We start from the raw sequence: 6681 nt of genomic DNA, 5'->3' as shown, positions 1-6681 counted from the left end.
ATCACATGCCAGCTGGGTGACAGGTGAGTGATTTGACCTCTCTTGTCAATCACACTTTGTCGTCTGTTAAACGGAGGATCATGGCGGTGCCTACCACACAGGCTCTTCCAGAGTAAACAGGTTCACACATGTAAATAAGCGTTCAATATGCCCTGGCAGTCAGGTGACAGGATGCGAGTGTTAAGTGGCAGCAAGGCTGTCATTGTTAGCATGGCTCCTTACACCAGCCCGTGAGGAAATAAATGAGTTGCAGAGGAGTTTAAAGTTTGTGTTTTCCATATTTTCCCTTCCTTTCTTCTTTCCTCCCCCCTCTTTCTTGTTTCCTTCCTCCCCCCCTCCTTCTTCCTTCTGTTTCTTCCTTACTTCCCTTTTTTTTTTTTTTTTTGGCCGGGGCTGGGTTTGAACCCACCACCTCTGGTACATGGGGCCGGCGCCCTACCCCTTTGAGCCACAGGTGCCGCCCTCCTTACTTCCTTTTTCTCACCCACCCCAACCCCCTGCCCTTTGCTCTTTGTTAGGCCTTGTGTTGGGCACTAGAGCACGAAAATGACAGGCTTTGCCGTCAGAGAGCCCACAGAACCCACGGGAAGCAGACCAGGGGACAGCACAGCACAGTGCGGTGGGCAAACAGCACAGCTCAGGGGAAGGGGCCTCCATGGAAGGCCACGGATTTACCTAGTAGTGCTGGAATTCAGGAGAGGAAGCCACATGGCTCAGAGAGGTTAAGTCACCCACTTAAGGCCACATAGCAAGAAAATGGTCTGACTCCCAATCCCATATGATTTTGAATATCCCAATAGGGTCACACTCTCTTATGAGTCCCAAGGAACCAATAATAACAATGACTTCTATTTCAGGACAGGTCTCGGGAACTCAGCCCAAGGGAGGCTCCTATGGCTGGCGGCCCACACAGCAGAGCCTCTGAGGTCTCAATAGAAAGAGTAACTGACAACTGCCGAGCTGAGAACAGTATCAAAGCAATAAATGCCTCCTGCAAAGGGAGACTGAGGAGACATATTAATTACTTCTGCAATTTAGAACTTAGGCAAACAGCAGGAATGGGCCAGAACACTTCACTGAAGGATCAGGACCACACTGGAACTAGATTGTTTTACCTTGTAGTAAAATACTGTGCTTTTCTGAAGTCTCCTCAAGATTAATTGAACTATATAATAAATTTTAATTCTTCCTTTGATTTAGTTTTCTGTTTAGCATAGAAATAAACGGGATCCTAATTTTACAGCTAAGTATCCTCTGACCTCCACAGAGAGCACATTTTTTTTTTCTATTTGATACTTTTTAAAAAAGATCTGGTTCAATCTGAGGTAACAAATCTCTTATCTTTTGGCACCAAACATGTCTCCCTTCCAGAAGGACATATTCTCAATGCTCCAATGAAAGTCAGCAAGAATTCTGGTTCTCTTATGCAGAAATCCATTTCACAGGAACCCCATCAAGACTTAATGTGTCCATTCCAAGATCCCCAGCTGCCTGGGTGCTGGCTTCACATACTCAATAATGGCAAGGATCAATGTCACTCCAAAGTCTTCAGAACGAGTTTTAAATGGTAGGAAATTCATGCTGGGTGAGGTCAGGGCGAAAGGGAAGGTGAAACATTCACAGTTGTTCTGGGAGAGACAGAAACTGTTATGCACAGTCTCCAAGGCCTGGCTGCAAAGCAAACCCTCCGACAGGGCAGGGTGCCGGCAGGAGACGGCCTGGCCTACTGCTCCATTGGCTGAATGACGCAGTCTGCTTTTTCCCGACTTAGGTTAAGCAAGTTTGAGGCTCAGACAGGACTGAGGGAGATGAGAATGTGTGTGGAGGCCTTCTCCACTCCTGTTTAAATCTATTTCTTTCTGGCTCAGGCAAGTGTTTTATTAAGAGGACTCTAACCAGTGCCGGCAGACATGCGAAATCACCCAAATGACTATGCAAATGTTTCCTATGGCCTCGTTCCCCCTCGCAGCTCTGATTTTTAATTAGCTTGCAGGATAGTTAGAGTACTTGATGGAAGAACAATTAGTGAATTCAGTTGGGAAAGATGAAAGACACAGGTCTCCGTGAAGCAGGTAGCATGGTTTAAGACTGGGCAAGGCATGGGGGTCTGTGATCACCATCGCTGCAACTTGCAAAATATAATCCTTAATACGCTTCCTTTCTCTATAATATCTCAGTAACACACATGTGTCTTCCCTGGCCCTGCTTCAGCAAAATTTTGTATAAAGAAATATTTTTCCCAACTGGGATAGGGCTTGTGAAAAGAAAAAAAAGCTAAAAAGAAATATTTTGCTATCAACACACTTTTCTTGCTAACTTGTCTTTACAAATAGATTTTTCTTTTTTTCTTAGAAATCAGACTTCGAATCTCCAGCTCAGCAACTGGACATAATTGCTCACAATTACGTGTCGTTCGAAAAAGCATAAAAATGTATCGTATTTACCTGTTTCGCTCCGTCTCCAATTCCAAAAGCTAACTGAGTCGGCCAGTAAAGGGAAGCTTTGAGGGCCAGTGCAGAGAGACACAGCTGGGAGTGTCCTGGCCCTGTCACCTCAGGCATGTCTCAGTTTCCCCACCTGTAAAAAGGGGACGCTATTCTGTGCCTGAGCCGCTGGAAGCAGGACCTGAGGTCTGGCTGGGCCAGCTCTCTAGCACTCTCGGCAAATGGAAGTCATGAACATTAATGCTGCTTTTGGAACAATGCTGAAAGGTTGCCTAAGAATTCAGCCGTGCCTATCAAGGGGCCCAGTCTGGGTTTTCTGTAACATTGATTTTGAACAATGTCAAAAGTTGCATAAGGAACTTCGCTGTACCTGTCGTGGGCCCACTGCTGGTTTCCTAGAGCTCGCCTGCCCCAGCATTTCTGCAACCGGAGAGGAAACACCCTTCCCAGGGCCACCGCCTTGGTGCCGGCCGGTGACTCACAGCACTGGCAAGGGGCGTGGGCGGGAAACCAGTTAGGCTTCACCATGGAATCTGACATATTTGCCCCAGTGGAGTTGCTCTGTAAGGAAAAGGGAAAGAGGGGGCCCCTTCAAGGTGAGTGGGGCGCAGAGGGAGCAGCTTTCATCGGCCAAACTCTCATCACCAATGTGGCTGGAAGCCAACCCTGGAGAACGTGGCAGCATGTTGGCTACTGCCCAAAGGAGAAGCTGGCTCGGCTCCTGGTGTGGGAAGCAAATTCCACCTTGTGGGGGCTTTCCCCTTCCCCCAATGAACAGGTTCAAAGATCCCTCCACTACTTAACATCAGAAAAACAATACCTGCCGGGCATGGCTCACACCTATAGTCTTAGTACTCTAGGAGGTCAAGGTGGGCAGATGCTTTGAGGACAGGAGTTGGAGACCAGCCTGAACAAGAGTGAGACCCAGTCTCTACTAAAAATAGAACAACTAGCTGGGACTTGTGGCTGGTCTTGTAGTCCTAGCTACTTAGGAGGCTGAGGCAAGAGGATCACTGGAGCCCAGGAGTTTGAGGTCGCTGTGAGCGATGATGCCACAGCACTCTACCCAGGATGACAGAGTGAAGGAAGGAAAGGAGGGAGGGAAGGAGGGAGGGAGGGAGGGAGGAAGGAAGGAAAGAACAATACAGAAACTGCTCTCTGTGAGCCCCGTGTGTGGCCTCGCTCTACCGAGGGCTTCTTTTGTGTGCTTTGCCTCATTTTTACATTCTCAGAACAAACCTGCTCTCATCCTCATCTCACAAGTGAAGAAACTAAGGCTGGATGTTACCTAGGGTCACACAGCTGCCCCGAGGCAAAGCTGGGATTCCAAGCAGGATGTGCTCCAAAACGGGTTGGGAAATCCTCAGATGAATGTCTGTGGCACATGAGGAGCAGGTGAGCAAGTGAACGACCAGGAAACGCAATTGCTGGGGTCATGGACAGCTCAGGGCAGAAGTGCTCACTTTAGGCGGCCTTCAGTTTTTAAGGGACTTCGTATGTGCTGTCTTATTTACGTTGCACAATAGTTCTGCGAAGCAGGTGCAATATCTCCATTCCACAGGGGAGTAGTCAGGGGGTGAGCCGCTTCCCCAGAGGACCCAGCTGGTCCGCCCTCTGTACTCCAGCCTCCCCTTCCCCATCCGTGCAATGGGGATATGTTATAATAAAACCACACCACAACTGATGTCAGGGTTAAACGAGGTAACATAAGAGAAATGCTTTAGAAACTGCAAAATGCCACCGGAATTCTATGGAGTATTATTATTTACTAAAATAGCTTAGTGGGGAGAGTACAAGACAAAGTTCTGGATTCGATCCTAGATTTCGGCAGCATGTTTAAGTGGAGTTTGTTCCTGAACCAGAAGTGCCTGAACACAGAGACCATGTCTGGTTTGCCTCCGTTTCCCCAGTGTCCAGCTGCATGCACAGAGAGCGTCCTTGAAAGGCTGAATTATTCAGGGTTAGTTCAGAACTGGGGTGGAAGGTAGAGGGGAAGATAATGGAATCAAGACTGCAGGTGGCCTGAGAAGGGGGTGACCGGAAAATTGATCTTCCAACTGGGAACACTTCTAAGAATGAAAATGCTTTTAATTGTCTTGATAACGTGGGGCTGTTCTGGGCCAACAGGAACATGTAGTTAGACACTATTTCGTGGTTGTTCAGTCTGATCCCCACATTGCCAGGGAAACTGAGGTCCTGAGAGGAGCACAGAACTGGGATGGAGGCCAGGGCCCCCTGCTTCCTGATAGGCCTGCTCTCATAAGAGCTGGAATAGCAGCTCCAAGTGGGTGGAGCTTGCTTTGGAGGGCCTGCAGCTCTTGGGAAGGTAGTAATCCAAAGGTTCTGTTGGGTAAATATCAACACTTCTGGGCTGGTTACTAAGGGCCTGAGCAGTTGCTAAGAGGCCCTATGACCTCATGAGGGGCCATTGTTTAGGACTCAATAGGCATCCTTGAGTGACATCCCCCAGCTCCCAAATCCCAGGGGCCCCTGGGGTTCTGTGAAAAGAAGTGAGAGGTTATAATGAGTAGGAGCAGTGGACAGACCCCTGTTTGTGTTCTGGGGGTATAGCAGGAGTGGGGGTGGGAGGGGAGTGCTGCAAGCTTTCAGAGCAAAGCATAGGAAGGCATGAGTACCCAGCATGAGCCCGTCAATTACTATACTAGCAAAAGAAATGCCCCCGCAGCAAAGAACTAACCCCGTGTACAGTGCTTGACCCTTTATAATCCACTTGGATACACATCACTTCATCTTGTTTCCAAAGCAGCTGTATGTGGTGGGGGTCATCAAGATCACCCCCACTTCATAAAAGAGAAAACTGCAGCCCCAAAGAGGGGAAACAGCTTGCTCAAGGCCTCCCAGAAATGTCTCCGTTCCCAGGTATGGAAGGCAAAATAAGGGCCAGAGGAACCCACATCCAAATCCCCAGAGCTATACATGTTAGGCTCCATGGCCAAGGTAAATTAAGGGTGCAGATGAAAATTAGGTCACTAATCAGCGGATTGGATGACGAGAGTATCCTGGATGATACAGGTGGGCCCGAGCAAGGATCTATGAGGCAAGGAAATGGGACGCCTCTATCTAGAAACTGGAAAAGGCAAGGAGACAGATTCTTTCTGGAACATCTGGAGGGAAAGAGGCTCTGCCTTGATTTTAGCCAAGTAGACCCGTGCCAGACTTCTAACCTGCAGAACTGTTAGATGAGCAATTTTAAGCTGCTTGGTCTATGGCAATTTGTTACAGCAGCAACAGGGAACTAATGCATCGTGGTTAGAAATCCATGACATCTAGGCTAGAAGGAGGGCTTCAGAGATCGTGTAGCTCCTTGGAGTTAAGGAAACAAAGGCCCAAAGAAATAAAGTGATTTTCTCAAGGTCCCAAAGCCAATGACACACACAGTGACCTCTGGGTGTGGGTCATCTGTCCTCAAGGCTACTGAGATCACTCACTGAGGGATCAGATCTTCCAGACTTCCTTCCAGACCCCCAGCGTCTTGCCCATCAAGGTTCCAGGCCCCAAACCACATCCCCTCTGTGTCTTTCTTGGGCAGAGGTGAGAGCCCATTTTATGACAGGCAAGAGAGAAGGCACTGTCCTCCTATTCCTTGTCACCAAGTATAGGCAGACTGGAGCCTATGGTCTTGGTGCCTCGGTTTCCTTATCTGAGAGTGGACACAACACTCTGCACATCAGATGGTAAGAATAAAAGGTGAGCACCCAGTGGGTCCCCAGTGCCAGCTCCTCCCTTTCATGCCCAGGCCCTGCCTTGTCTCATGACCTCTGGTTCTTCTATCTCAGCCTCTTTGGAATCTGTGAGCTTCCGCCCTGCAGGGCCTTGTCTCTGCCTGGCACACAGAGGTGCTTAATGAATCCTTATTGAATAGACTACAGGATCAATGCCTGAATGCTTCTCTCTCCTTCTCATCACCCTACTTCCTATGTATCTGTCAAGATCCAGATCAAATGCTGCTTCCTCCAGGCAGCCTTCCCTGACTCCACTGTACAGGGCAGGCCGTGCTCACCTCTTTAGGCTGCTTTGCTAGCTTTCTTGTGGCACAATTAAAGGATGGGGGACCTGGGGCCTTAAGGAAACATGTGGCCTTCCTGGTTCTTAAGTGCAGGCTTTTGACTGAATCCAGATTTTATATAACAAATTCTTTCATTAAAAGTGGGGTAGCAGAGAAAGAAGAAGCTTGTCCTGTCTCCTTTGGTGCTTAAAAAAGAATGATCTTGAAATC

Source organism: Otolemur garnettii, unplaced genomic scaffold (assembly GCF_000181295.1).
Source record: "Otolemur garnettii isolate 467f Iridium unplaced genomic scaffold, OtoGar3 scaffold00015, whole genome shotgun sequence".
In the NCBI taxonomy this organism is placed as follows: Eukaryota; Metazoa; Chordata; class Mammalia; order Primates; family Galagidae; genus Otolemur; species Otolemur garnettii.
The sequence above is the reverse complement of the archived record's forward strand: the minus strand, read 5'-3'. Positions refer to the sequence as shown.